The following is a 16,135-nucleotide window of genomic DNA, read 5'->3' on the forward strand; positions in this document are numbered from 1 at the left end:
CTGGTGGGTGGAAGAATGATTCAGATGAGCTCTTCCCAGATAGAATCAATTAGAATCGATTTTCTTATAACTTTGTTATACCTTAGTAGATTTAAGAGTGAGTCCCTTGTTTCACAAACAAAAAGTTTCATATACCAATTTAATATCAATTCAATAAATTAGATAATAATAATAATAATAATAATATTTTTAAATCACAATAATCTCATAAAATTAGATAATAATAATAATAATAATTTTAGATCACCACAATAATGTTAATGTTATAGTAATAATAATAATAATTTTGTATCACACTAATCTTATAAATAAGAATATAAATTTACAATAATCTCATAAGAATATAAATTTACAAGATTATCGAGGCTGCGTTGCTCTGCCATGGATTAAGAATTTTGTTTTCCAATTAGTTATCACCCTTAGATCTGGTGGCATCGGGCTAAACGTAAAGACAATTGGCAGCTGATATGCACATGGAATAAAAATAATCATAAACTCTTTTGCAGTATCAGCGGACGATTGAGGAGACTGCTGTAACTAATCCTCTTCCTCGGGTAGTGCATGATCTTCAGGCGGGGGCTGGGCCAGTTGCCAGTGTCCATCGTTCCCCTGCACCATCCCCTTATTCTTCACAACCCACCAAGAATCGGGAATCAAATACTCATCCTTCAACCAATCTAACCACTTGTTAACAAGGGCAATATCTCGGTCCACCTCCAGTTTAAACGGATCATTTTTCCCTCTTGTGCCGGCCACAGCGTGCATGTACGCTTCCAGGTTGTGCCAGCAGGAAGGGTTCCCGGGATTTTTCAGATACCGGGATTTCCCCGTATCTACTCGTAGTTCGACGCCGACGTCTGCGTAGCCCACTAACGGATACAACGGGACGAGGTCGGGGTTATTCGTGACACGCAGGATTCTGAGGTCGGGGAGCTTGTCTACCACTTTCTTGAATGCATCGTTGCCCACCCGGGTGCTGGCGAAAACGACGGCTGTCACGGGAATCGGTGCCGCTCCGCCGGGGCGCTTATTGAGGCCGTTGATGGCGATGTCGAAGGCACAGAGCGTGGCGAGAGCGGCGCCGAGGCTGTGGCCTGTGGTGGTGATGCTGATCTCCTCGTCGTCTTTGAATATTTCCAGGAGCCGTTTCAGCTCTCGCAGGACTTGTTGTCTGGCGCTGCTTTTGTTAAAGGCCGAGCGGGGATCGTCGGAGGTGTAGATAGAGAACCAACCCCTTTGCACTCTCGCGTCGTTTCTGACCATCCTGTCGGTCTCTTCGTCGAGGTCTGTTCGGTCGGGGAGGAGAGGGGATAGCGACACCTGTCCGGGGTCGAAATCGTCCATCCACTCCAGACTCTGCACGGTGCCTCTCCATGTGATTGTGATGTCGCGTCGCCCGTATTGGGTTTTCCCGGTGTCAGTAACGTGGGCAACGTAGCCCATCCAGTTGGACTCGCGGCTCCACGCCTCGCGGGAGAGGGATCTCAGAAGAAAAGCTTCGGGTACATCTATGGCGGAGGTGGCGTAGATGAATTTGGAGAGGCGGTAGCCCCACTCTGTCGGCCGCTTTGTTAAGCCGAGAGCGTCGAAGAAATGATGGCCGCCGTATCTGCAGCTGCCAGCATATCTGGAGCGGGTGTCGCTGATGAAGGCATCGTAGGCTGCCTGAGAATGGTCTCCGTAAATGAGAATGCTTTTACGGAGATCAGGGTCGAGAGGGTCCGTCAGTCCCTCCCACCTGTCGCTTCCCTGTATTATTCTCCATCTCTTCGCTAAGCTTTCTCCTGCCCCCATTTTTTCTCCCCCTGCGTCGGAACACATATTGCCAGGCAGCCACATCTCGCTTAAATCATAAGTTCCTTTGATAAAATTTTAAAATAATTATTCGTAAGTATGGACAAAATTACCTCCTAAATTCCTCAATAACCAGAGAATATAGTTTTTTTTATTAACAAAAATTATTTTTTACCACATTCGCGTGTAGTTATTGGATACTATGTAACTACGATAATTTCGGAAGGGGTATTTGTCATGATTTGGCGTGTAATACTACTGGATTGACGTATAATTTTGAATCGAGCGAGATTGAGTGCCATGTCCTTGGTTGGTGAAACAGGAATCCCAATGTCCATGGTTGGTGAAACAGGTGAAGGAGGATGGGCGCGAAATAGATAGTGAAGACAAAAGAGTCCGTGAAATCAGTTTCCAGGACCTGCATAACTGAACATGAAAGATTTTTTCCTACATGTCGTTAGTCTTAATAAAAATGTTTTATTAGGTTCAGGTTTATAATTATTTTGAAATAAGATTAATTTAATTATTATTAATTATTAGATGGAGATTAAAAATTTAATATTTAATCATATATTTTAACAATAACTATATATTAAAAATCAAGATTTATGTTAAAAGCATATTAATAATTATTAAATAGAAAGTAGATTCATTTTAACTCTGTATTTACCAAGCATGATATTCTAAAATAGATTTACATGTTAAGAGATTTGATCCCTCTTTACTCTTGTTAGATCCAACATTAAGATAGATCTAGGCTGGTTTAATTATTTTTATATAATTTGACTAAGTCAAAATGTTATATATATATATATATATATATATATTTGACAAATTCAAAATGTTAAATAAAACATTATTTTATAGCATCTCAACCATTATGGGTTGGAGAGCACCTGTAGGTACAACCACAATTTTGATCCATAATATAGTAACAAAGTTTATTTATAAATTAATCTTCATGATTAATAGCCTTGCTACATATTTATCAATATGTGCTTCATTTCAGTGGTTGAGATGGTAGTTTGTCATTCTATTCACTCAATTTCAGTCCCAAAAACATGACAAATAATAATAATATTTTGAAATAAAATTTTAATTTAGTTAATTTTTATGATTTTTTAAAATCTTTACCATTTAATATCTATATATCTATATATATATATATATATGAAATTTATTAATAATTTACTTTACATAATTACATGAATTTGATGATAGAATTCTATTAACTATTTTTCACCATAATTTTTGAGAAAACATTTTTGTTATTAACAATTACATTTTTCTTTATATATATACTTTTATCATTTATATATATACTTTTATATATTTGTGATGACCCCGGAAAAATGTAAATGTGGGAATTTTACTGTGGTAAGAGATAGAGTTGAAAGTTTGTTGTTCTTTTATTTTACAAAAAACAAAACTCTAATCATATTATCCTATTGGTGAATTTAAAATATATTGGAAATATATATTTCTTGAAATGCTGGCAGCCTCTGAAAGGAGGATTTTTAAAAAAGAAAATCAGTTATGAAAACTGACTAAAACTACCCTCCCAAACAGGGAAAAGTCCTAGGTAGAGGAAGGAGGAATTCTGTGCTGTGGGGACAGACACAAGGATTCCAAAGAAAAATAACAAGAAACTGGTTAAGTCTGGTAAGGACCAGATGACCAGGCACAAGGTGCATGTATCTTGTTGAGGGCTGTAGGCCTGCAAGATAGCTCGGGGGGAGAATCCAGTCTTAGCGATGGATCTCAAGGTTGGGTGGTTAAGAGCGAATATGGATTGCAGGTGAATTTTCTGAAGTGCTTATTCACAACACTGGCGAACCAGGTACGAGTTAGCAACGAAGAGAAATTAGTTCAGTAATGAATGTTGACCACACTGCAGATAAAATTTACAGTAGTCGACAATTTAGACCTTTGTAACACGGACCAGAACACCGTGGTGGATATTCAAGCAGTTAAGTACACCAAGAAAACGACTGGAATATTTTAAAGTTCCTGTGCAAAGGAAAGCCAAAGACCATAAATTTCTTTTCCATTAAAGCACGGACAGAAGTACGCCAACTGAATACCATTAAACAAATCATATATCTAACAAACTTCAGAGTTGAGAGTCTTAACGAAACTGTGACTGCAAGAGGAAATGTATATCCAGACGATTAGACCCATAGAGCAAACTACCACCGGTAAGAGTAAACGCTACAAAACTGTTGTATATCAGCAAAATCAATCGCAGTTAACCAAAAACGGTACTAAGAAGTAAACATTTCAAGAATGAATGCAACCACTGGAGGTGTTCAACCGTGGCTATGAACACGGCCGCGTAGATAACCGCAGGTGTAATCATACAAACAACAGACAATATGCATATGTATTCGCTGTAACGATACCATAAAACTTGTTATAACCTAAACTCTGCAACGACTGGAAATGAAGCATTTCGCCACTGCATGAGTAGGATTTAAACCGAAGAATAGTAAGAAAGGAACCGCTAGCATTATTGAAATGATTTTACTATATATATAAGTAGATCGAAATCCCATACCGTTCATGGAGACGGACATAACATTTAACTGTATCAGAATAACAAACGACATTATCAAATGGGCATACTGCAACCGTCCCAGAAGGACCAGGAATAAATTAGCAACATAGAACGCAAGATAATTAAGAGCGATGGTCTGAAATGTAAACATTGAAATATATATACATTCAAAAATCAAAATATGTGTTCATTTGTCCAGATAAAATATCCTTGACCAGCAAGGCCCGACACAGCGGCCAGTTCAACAACTGTCTCCACATATACATATAACAGAGGCATAAAATGCCTAAAAACACAGGAAGGCAAGATTGCCCTCAAATCGATCAACTGTTGTACGAGATTTAGGCGCAAGAGAAGTCTGCCTGTAGCTCATAGCTCAGCAGGGTAGGTCGAAAACGTAAAACCCTGAGAATAGGAAAACGCATGCAAGCCATGAGGATCTCCTCTGGAAATTCCTCGTCTGGTATATAACGGAAGAAAAACAGCATAAATAGGAAACATGCGGTAACATTCACAGCCTTTTGGCACACCATGGACAGAGTAATCCTTAGACTTCACACCCGGTTAAAGGGTCGACTGCTTACCTGGAAGGAGACGAAGGGGTCGAGACGCTGGCTCTGTCATCCCGCAAGCAGTAGGGGGGGGTTGTAACGAGCCTCGTCTGCACACAACCGTAACGAAAATCACCAGTCAGTATGAGCTTCCAAACAGTAACAATCACATTCTAAATGCATGCAAGACCTAAGCCGAGTTGAAGGTGTATAGCCTGTAGCAAACGACTGTGTCGAAAGACAGAAAACCATTAAAAGTAAACTGTGTATGATACCTGTACAAAGCCCGTGAAGGGCAACCTTAAGACCTCGGTGCTGTAGACGAAGTTCAGGGGCGGCGATGAACGAAAACGAACCCGGTGCTTGAATAACCAGAGGGGTGCCGAGAGTCCCTCTTGTTCCCAAATGAACCACAGGCACGTTCTAAGGGGTTTATGAATGACCCCCAAACCCTTAAACATTTTCCAGCCCTCCGATCTGAGCAATAGATCTCCGCCGTTGAGGTAGCGCGGGAATCCAAAGCGGGAAGGCCGAGAGTGCAGAAACCAATGAGTCACATGGCCAAGCGGGTGAGCCATGCCACCTATCGAAACGCTGACAAGAGAATTAAATGCTGCCAACAACTCAACGCCGGAAAGGGCTACGGGTCGGACATAACGTTTTTCCGATTGCCGTTCAACACACATGTCACCCATGCAGTCAAGCCAACCTTAAGTCAATGAGTTGTATAAATGTTAAACATTTATCATAGGTCCGAAATATATCACCACATTGCAGTTGTGTAATGGTTAAATCGCACAGTGATGTTTATGGTAGAAGTTGAGTTTTATAATAAAGTTACCATTCGTTTCATTTAATTTTTTTTATATTATTCAGGGGTGTGACAATTTGGTATCAGAGCCAAGTTTCAATACTGTGGCCTCTGGAACAGCATGTTCAACTGTGCAGAAAACTATCCCATACATATGTAAGGGAGAGAGTTAAACAAACTAACTACTTTTTCTGTCCTATTTTTAGGGGTGAGACACAGGAACAATAACAGCTAATAGCCAACAAAAAGAAAATAGTGAAAATGCAGAGAGCCGGTAGCGCTCCTCGAGAAAACCCAGAGCTGTGGGTACAGCTTGGCGAGGAGACACGTAGTACAAACCTCGCAATACTGGAAACTGTTCAGGAGTTGAAGAATGAGATGGCACGGTTACGAGAGGATAATGCGCGACTGACGGTGGAACAAGAGAGAATTCTGAAGAGTTTGTCGGATAGGCAGAACCCACCACTAGCTAATCCCAGTGCGGAACAGCAGAGGATGACAGAAGAACGAAACTATCAAACTGGACCTGAAAACTCAGAGGAAAAGGAGGACCATTCTGATAATGTACTTGAACAGCAGACTTCAAAACGTCAGAGAATGGAGCTGCAGGGAGAATTTCGAAAAATTAAACCCCCACATTTTGATGGGGAACAAGAAGAAGCGACTGAAGCATGGTTAATTAACATGAACAAATATTTCCAGTTGTATGAGTATGACCATAATTTGAAGGCACGACTGGCTATCTTCCAGCTACAAGGTAAAGCAACCCTGTGGTGGGAGGAAATTAAGATTGTCAAGGGGGTAAGCGAACGGACCATAACATGGGAAAAGTTTCAGAAATACTTCAAAGAGAGATATCTGACCGAGCGCTTTTACGATGAAAAAGCAAGAGAATTCCATGATTTACGGTTGGGACAACAGTCTATGGACGAATTTATTAACCGTTTTACTTCCCTGCTTCGTTATGTGCCCTATATTAAGGAGGAGAAAGCCAAGGTGCAAAGGTTTGTGAGCAGCTTACCTCTATATATAAGAGAAAGGATCGAGTTTGACAATCCTAGGACAATGGATGAAGCTATCCGCAAAGCTAGAATATGTTACCAGCAGAATAAACAGAAGGGAGATGCTCCAAATAAAAGATGGAATGAAAGAAGGGGTAACAGGGCTGTTGGAAATAGCAAAGGAAGTCGCAGTAATGGTGTTAAGGGAGCTGGCAAAGGACAGAACAGCAGAACTGTAGCAAGAGGTTCACTCCGGGCTAGGCCAACCAGTGAGAGCAGAGTAAGTGAACAGCCTGCTAGGCCGGAGGGTGAAGGAATGGCCAGACCTCCAGTTCAGTGCTGGGGCTGTGGAGGACCACACTATGTCAAAAACTGCCCGCAGCGGAAGGGTACGGACCAGATATCCCAGATTCACGAGGCATCGACCGTTGGGGATGTGGCACGTAGCGTACCAAGGATTAACGCAGCCCTGGATGATCGTCAAGCGGAATACCAGCCGACTATGGTGGAATTTGAAGGTAAAATTTCAAATCTTTCTATAGCTGTTCTCATTGATCCAGGAGCTACTTTAAGTTATATTAGCCCAAAGATAGTAGAATAGTGTAAGCTACAACCTGAAAAATTCAGAAATCCATGGCTGGTCCAGTTAGCTAGGGGAGCCAAGAGACGGGTCTTGGCAAAAATTAATAATTGCTCTTTAACCGTAGCAGGACAGCCAATAGTAGTAGATCTGAATGTACTTCCGTTGGGTTCATATGACATCCTGATTGGGATGGATTGGCTAGAAAAACACTGGTCATTAGTAAACTGCAAGACGAAAACCATCTACTATAAAGATGACCTTGGGGAGCAGCAGGAACTGCAAGGGATCAAGCACCCCGTGCAGATCCGACCCATCACGGCATCCCAGCTAGCTAAATGCATCAAAAAGAAATGTCAAATTTATGCCATTCAGGTAGGCTATGCAAATCAGAAGGATAAAACAGCTACGCTGGACAATATTCCAGTAATACAAGAATTCGCGGATGTTTTTCCAGAAGAGATACCGGGGCTGCCACCTAAAAGAGATATAGACTTTACCATCGAATTGACACCGGGGGCAGCACCAGTGTCACGGGCACCTTACCGAATGAGCGTACCAGAATTAACAGAATTAAAAATGCAACTGCAAGAGCTGCTAGACAAAAATTACATTCGCCCCAGTGTATCACCATGGGGAGCCCCAGTGTTATTTGTCAAGAAGAAAGATGGAACTCTTCGGATGTGCATAGACTATCGTCATCTAAACAAGCTCACGATCAAAAATAAATATCCTTTACCTCGGATTGATGAACTTTTCGATCAAGTGAAGGGGGCAAAAGTGTTCTCTAAGATCGATTTGCGATCCGGTTATCACCAGATTAGGATCAAAGAGGAAGACATCGCTAAGACAGCTTTCAGAACACGGTATGGGCACTACGAGTTTGTGGTGTTACCTTTTGGCTTGACCAATGCACCTGCCACCTTTATGTGTTTGATGAACAGTGTGTTTCACAGGTTCTTGGATAAATTTGTGTTGATATTTATCGATGATATTCTGATATATTCTCGATCTAGGGAGGAGCACGAGGAACATCTTAGAGTAGTGCTGCAAACTCTCCGGGAACATTAGCTATACGCTAAGTTCAGCAAGTGTGATTTCTTCAGGGAATAAATACAATACTTAGGCCATATAATCACCAAGGAGGGGATTGCAGTAGACCTTGAAAAGATAAGGACTATAATGGAATGGCCCGTACCAAAGGATGTGGCAGATATCAGGTCCTTTATGGGGCTAGTTGGCTATTATAGAAGATTCGTGGAGGGTTTTTCAAGAGTAGCATACCCTATCACCTCCTTACAAAAGAAAGGAAGGGTATTCAAATGGACCTCAGAGTGTCAGCGGAGCTTTGAGCAACTTAAACATTTACTCACCACCGCACCCATTTTTAGTATAGCTGATCCCAATAAGGATTATGTGGTATGTACTGATGCAAGTAAGGAGGGTGTGGGAGGAGTATTGATGCAGGAAGGAAGAGTAATTGCATACGAATCAAGAAAGCTAAAGGAACATGAGCAGAAATACTCTGCCTACGACTTAGAGTTGGCAGCCGTTATACACGCACTGAAGATGTGGCGACATTATCTCTTGGGGAGAAAATTTCTGTTGTTAACAGATCATCACAGCCTGACAAATTATTTCAGCCAACCCACCTTAAATACGAGGCAAGCCCGTTGGGCGGATTTTTTAAGTGGTTTCAATTTTGAAATTAAACACTTAAAAGGGAAGGAGAACCATGTAGCCGACGCATTGAGTCGAAAGGTGCAGTGCTTGTGTGAAATTTCGATCAGTAAATGGCAGAATTCCTTATTTGAAAAGATAAAAATAGCAGCAGATCAAGATGCTGAATACCAGCAAATTAAACAGCAGGTACAACAACTTTCTAGCAGGAAGACACAGCAGGGATATGAATTAGATGATGCCGGAATGTTGTATTTTAATAAGAGGCTGTATGTACCTAACAAAAATGGTCTTAAGAATCTGATTTTGGATGAATTTCACATCAGCCACTATACCGGGCACCCAGAATACCAAAAAATGGTCACCACACTTAGAAAAGAATACTATTGGCCAAGAATGAAAAAGAATGTAACTAAATACTTGGCACGGTGTTTGGAGTGTCAATAGATTAAAGCGGAGCATTTGCATCCAGCAGGACTGCTACAACCCTTACCTATTCCAGAATGGAAATGGGAAACTATTTCCATGGATTTTATAACCGGGTTGCCTCGGACGAAGAGAAACAATGATTCCATTATGGTAGTGGTAGATAAACTGAGTAAGGCAGCACACTTTATACCTGTGCAGTCCACGTATAAGGCTGTGCAAATTGCTCACATTTTCATGCAGAATGTGTTCAAACTGCATGGACTTCCGAAGATAATAATATCTGATCGTGATGTAAAGTTCACGTCAACTTTTTGGAGAACATTGTTTGCTGAACTGGGAACACAGCTGAACTTCAGCACAGCCTATCATCCCCAGACCGATGGTCAAACAGAACGAGTGAACCAGGTAGTGGAGGACATGTTGAGAGCATGTGTAATGCTGAAACCAACTCAATGGGAGGAATATCTACACCTGGTTGAATTCGCATATAATAATGGATATCACACGTCAACACAGTTGAGTCCCTTTGAGGTCTTGTATGGGCGGAAATGCCGCACACCCTCAAGCTGGGGTGGACCTGAGGATAAATTAAGATTGGGCCCAGAAATGCTCAAGGAAATGGAAGACATGGTGAAAAGAGTGCGTACCAATTTAAAGGCTGCTCAGGACAGACAAAAAAGTTTTGCAGACCGGAAAAGAAGATTCAAAGAATATCAGGTCGGTGACCATGTTTTTGTGAGGATCCAAGCCAGAAGGAGCACCCTGCAATGGAATGGGTGTGCCAAACTTGCTCCTCGCTATTTTGGACCTTTTCAGAGCTTGGCAAGAGTGGGGCTGGTGGCTTACCAACTCGCCCTGCCAAGTCATATTAAGATCCACAATGTTTTCCACATTTCTATACTAAAAAAATACATTTATGACCCTAAACATGTGATCAAATGGCAGGATGTTCGGGTAAGAACTAATCTGGTTGTTCTAGTTAAGCTTTTATTCCAGACAGAAAGTAACTGGAATTGTTGTTGATTGCAGGTCGAGCCAGAAGGCGAGGTTCTGGTCGAACCACTGAACATCCTCGACCGGAGAGAAGTGCGGCTGCGGAAGCGGGTTATTACCCAAGCTAAAGTGCAGTGGCAGCACTATGGACCTGATGAGGCCACTTGGGAAGACGAAGAACTCATTAAAAAATCTTACCCAGACTTGTTTAGGGGAAACAGACATCGGGACGATGTCCAATCTCAGGAGGGGGAGATGTGATGACCCCGGAAAAATGTAAATGTGGGAATTTTACTGTGGTAAGAGATAGAGTTGAAAGTTTGTTGTTCTTTTATTTTACAAAAAACAAAACTCTAATCATATTATCCTATTGGTGAATTTAAAATATATTGGAAATATATATTTCTTGAAATGCTGGCAGCCTCTGAAAGGAGGATTTTTAAAAAAGAAAATCAGTTATGAAAACTGACTAAAACTACCCTCCCAAACAGGGAAAAGTCCTGGGTAGAGGAAGGAGGAATTCTGTGCTGTGGGGACAGACAGGAGGATTCCAAAGAAAAATAACAAGAAACTAGTTAAGTCTGGTAAGGACCAGATGACCAGGCACAAGGTGCATGTATCTTGTTGAGGGCTGTAGGCCTGCAAGATAGCTCAGGGGGAGAATCCAGTCTTAGCGATGGATCTCAAGGTTGGGTGGTTAAGAGCGAATATGGATTGCAGGTGAATTTTCTGAAGTGCTTATTCACAACACTGGCGAACCAGGTACGAGTTAGCAACGAAGAGAAATTAGTTCAGTAATGAATGTTGACCACACTGCAGATAAAATTTACAGTAGTCGACAATTTAGACCTTTGTAACATATATCTTCCTTTGATATCATATTGCTTAGTATATTTGTATCAGGTGAACATTTATATTAAAATGTCAGAATATTTAAATGCTAGACAATTATAAAAGAGATAACCAGTGCACTAAGGGTAGTTCAAAATAAAGAAAGCATATAAGAATTTAACGCGGACCAGAACACCGTGGTGGATATTCAAGCAGTTAAGTACACCAAGAAAATGACTGGAATATCTTAAAGTTCCTGTGCAAAGGAAAGCCAAAGACCATAAATTTCTTTTCCATTAAAGCACGGACAGAAGTACGCCAACTGAATACCATTAAACAAATCATATATCTAACAAACTTCAGAGTTGAGAGTCTTAACGAAACTGTGACTGCAAGAGGAAATGTATATCCAGATGATTAGACCCATAGAGCAAACTGCCACCGGTAAGAGTAAACGCTACAAAACTGTTGTATATCAGAAAAATCAATCGCAGTTAACCAAAAACGATACTAAGAAGTAAACATTTCAAGAATGAATGCAACCACTGGAGGTGTTCAACCGTGGCTATGAACACGGCCGTGTAGATAACCGCAGGTGTAATCATACAAACAACAGACAATATGCATATGTATTCGCTATAACGATACCATAAAACTTGTTATAACCTAAACTCTGCAACGACTGGAAATGAAGCATTTCGCCACTGCATGAGTAGGATTTAAACCGAAGAATAGTAAGAAAGGAACCGCTAGCATTATTGAAATGATTTTACTATATATATAAGTAGATCGAAATCCCATACCGTTCATGGAGACGGACATAACATTTAACTGTATCAGAATAACAAATGACATTATCAAATGGGCATACTGCAACCGTCCCAGAAGGACCAGGAATAAATTAGCAACATAGAACGCAAGATAGTTAAGAGCGATGGTCTGAAATGTAAACATTGAAATATATATACATTCAAAAATCAAAAATAGGTGTTCATTTGTCCAGATAAAATATCCTTGACCAACAAGGCCCGACACAGTGGCCAGTTCAACAACTGTCTCCACATATACATATAACAGAGGCATAAAATGCCTAAAAACATAGGAAGGCAAGATTGCCCTCAAATCGATCAACTGCTGTACGAGATTTAGGTGCAAGAGAAGTCTGCCTGTAGCTCATAGCTCAGCAGGGTAGGTCGAAAACGTAAAACCCTGAGAATAGGAAAACACATGCAAGCCATGAGGATCTCCTCTGGAAAATCCTCGTCTGGTATATAACGAAAGAAAAAACAGCGTAAATAGGAAACATGCGGTAACATTCACAGCCTTTTGGCACACCATGGACAGAGTAATCCTTAGACTTCGCACCCGGTTAAAGGGTCGACTGCTTACCTGGAAGGAGACGAAGGGGTCGAGACGCTGGCTCTGTCATCCCGCAAGCGGTAGGGGGGGTTGTAACGAGCCTCGTCTGCACACAACCGTAACGAAAATCACCAGTCAGTATGAGCTTCCAAACAGTAACAATCACATTCTAAATGCATGCAAGACCTGAGCCGAGTTGAAGGTGTATAGCCTGTAGCAAACGACTGTGTCGAAAGACAGAAAACCATTAAAAGTAAGCTGTGTATGATACCTGTACAAAGCCCGTGAAGGGCAACCTTAAGACCTCGGTGCTGTAGACAAAGTTCAGGGGCGGCGATGAACGAAAACGAACCCGATGCTTGAATAACCAGAGGGGTGCGAGAGTCCCTCTTGTTCCCAAATGAACCACAGGCACATTCTAAGGGGTTTATGAATGACCCCCAAACCCTTAAACATTTTCCAGCCCTCCGATCTGAGCAATAGATCTTCGTCGTTGAGGTAGCGCGGGAATCCAAAGCGGGAAGGCCGAGAGTGCAGAAACCAATGAGTCACATGGCCAAGCGGGTGAGCCATGCCACCTATCGAAACGCTGACAAGAGAATTAAATGTTGCCAACAACTCAACGCCGGAAAGGGCTACGGGTCGGACATAACGTTTTTTTCCGATTGTCGTTCAACACACGTGTCACCCATGCAGTCAAGCCAACCTTAAGTCAATGAGTTGTATAAACGTTAAACATTTATCATAGGTCCGAAATATATCACCACATTGCAGTTGTGTAATGGTTTAATCACACAGTGATGTTTATGGTAGAAGTTGAGTTTTATAATAAAGTTACCATTCGTTTCATTTAATTTTTTTTATATTATTCAGGGGTGTGACAATATTCGAGTGGGCTTACTGGTTAAGAGCATGTGTTACCTCTTAAGAGGTTATAGACTCAAAACTTGAGAGGGGTAGAGTATGTATGCCTTCATAGATTTTAGTAATCAAATTATTGTCAAGAGATGAGTTCCTTGTCCCATAAACAAAAGGGTATCATACACCAATTTGGCGTCTAACACCAATAAATATCAATCCATGATGCTTAATTTGATTTTACATCATTATTATTATTAATTAGAGAAAGAATTAGTATAAATTAAACATATGTACACTTAAAAAAACATGTAACAAGATTCTTAACGATGGAGATTCAACCCACTTTATTATGACGACTCTCAATCTATAAATAAGCTTTGTTATAATAATATCGGTCAATACCATGGCTCATTAATACCAAATGCTCAAAAAGCCATAACTCATTCCATATGACATTTGTTCATATGGCCTTTTTTTTAATTAATAAATTTAATTAAAAAGTCAAAAAATGTATAACTACTTTGAAGATAAATCTCTAACCTTTGATTTGTGAATACTACTAAAAATATTCTTAAATATTTTATGGAAATTAAATTTACTATTGACCTAATAATTAAATTAAAATACTCCAAACTTTATTCCAACATAAACACAACTATAAACATAATTTTATATAAATTTAATTAAAAATACTTTCAACTCATATAAATAAAAAACATAGATATTATTATATTGTAAAATATTATGTTTTTATAAAAATCTTTATATATATATATATATATATATATATATATATATATATTAACAGAATCGGTTACTTGTATATTATAAAAACATCAGGGACTGAGTCCTAGTACATAGATACGATAGATCATGGCGGTGAGGATCAAAAGCGGGTTCGCAGACCCTTGTTCCTCATTACAACATAAACGATAACTGAAATTAAAGAGGTAACGGCTATATTGCCGAATAAAAGAGCCTCCAAGCCAACAAAATTTACAGTCCATGGTTCCTAGGGAAGTTTCTGAGTGACAGAGTCATCGGGGAGGGGATCCTTCCTTGCACTGGCTCTAGTTGAAGCCTCCGCCTGCATACTTTGGGTGAGAGTTCTGATATGCTCTAAGGCTTCCTCAAGATGAGTGCACCTGCTCTTCAAGGCCTCTATTTCTGCTTTTTGCTTCTCTAGCTTCTTCCTTTTCGATCTGCTATCTGCTTGATAATCATCCTTGAGTTCATTGAAATGCTTGACGAATCTGTTGATCATGAACGTGTGTGCTTGACAAAGTGAGCAGTCGGTGTTGGTGATGATCCTTTCAAAAGGATTGTTGGCCTGCGCCTGAGCCCCTTGCTGGTCCTGCTGATCCGCCATCTTACTGGTCTGGTGATCGACGAGCTGAGGAAGCGGGTGAGGACAAATTCCAGGGGGGAGGGCGATATAAGGGAGAAGAAAGCACAGAGAGAGGGGGAGCGGAGCAGTACAAGGAGGGGTAGGATGACAGGGGAGCAGAGAGAAGTGAGGGGACACGCTGCTACAGCCAGTGAAGCCACCAGTTAGCAAAAACTTTAAAAAAATTATAAGGAGTTCTGAGATTACCGCAGTCGTAGAGCGAGGGCCGAGCTCCCGATGGCTGAGTGCTGCTTCAAGAAAAAGCCTATGCTTGGAGAAGGCGCAGTCCAGAGCTCTTGCAACACTGATTGATGAAGAAACGATGAGGCCCGGGCTGCTGTTTATAAGAGAGAGGAGGTTTCTCGGGTGCATGCACCAGTGTTGGGAGGGTCGACTCTTGAGATGACTGTGATCCCAAGAAAGGATCTTGCAGCAAGCGGTGAGGATACGGAGATGATGATCCGATGCGCAGGGCCAGTGAATGGCTGTAGGGAATGAGTGAAGATCCATGTCGGGACTGGGACAGGAGGTGTGATCCACTACAGGGAAGCGAATATGATCAGAGATGTATTGATTTGCGCAGTCGAGGAGATATTGCAGAGGGAAAAGGGATTCGATGGTGGGCAAATTTCGAGGAGAGTGATGCCTGAGGTGACTCGAATTCTGAGTAGAGAGGTTGGGATGGGATTGGTTAGGGGATGGCTTTGTCATAAACTGAGTCATTTTCTTTAACTTGACCTGTCTGTCTGCTAGTTGCCTTGTTGGCCTGATCATCTGCTTCTGTGTTGCTGCTCCTTAGGACGTGTTTGAGGGTGGCCCCATTTATTGCTCTGATGTTGTCCATAATCCTGGATTTGATGTTGTTTAAGGCCATTTGTTTGAAATCCCTTCCTGAGACCATAGCAGCTATGATGATAGCTGAGTCGCCTATTATTAGCAGGTTCTGAAGGCCGAGTTTCCTCACTATGGAGGTTCCCAGGAGGAGGCTATATGCCTCAGCCTTGTTGTTGGACATTGTGCCCAATCCCCACTCGTATGTCACGATGGTTTTCCCTTGAAGGTCTTTGATGACGCCTCCTGCGCCTGCTTGACCCGGATTATTTTTTGAGGCCCCGTCGAATTGAAGGGAAGGCCTTTTTTGATTTTGAATCCATTCTCTTATTTCCTCTTTGGTTCCTCTCAACTTCCAATCAGTTTTTTTCTTTCCTGTGCTTACAGTTTTTTGAATCCTTGCTTCATAGCTGAATTTGCTCATCCATTCCATTTCTCTTGGGTCCCCAGGTTCATGGTCTGCTTGGTCT

At 41.2% G+C, this 16,135-nt stretch overlaps 1 pseudogene; it reads right to left on the reverse strand.

Moving 5' to 3' along the window:
* Nucleotides 1-410: 410 nt before the first annotated feature.
* Nucleotides 411-1,800, reverse strand: LOC149162446 (phospholipase A1-II 1 pseudogene; annotated as a pseudogene).
* Nucleotides 1,801-16,135: the final 14,335 nt, after the last annotated feature.

This window comes from Pinus tabuliformis, chromosome 5_2 (genome assembly GCF_031772625.1).
Source record: "Pinus tabuliformis cultivar Carrire ecotype Pingquan chromosome 5_2, CPIR1, whole genome shotgun sequence".
NCBI classification, from domain to species: Eukaryota; Viridiplantae; Streptophyta; class Pinopsida; order Pinales; family Pinaceae; genus Pinus; species Pinus tabuliformis.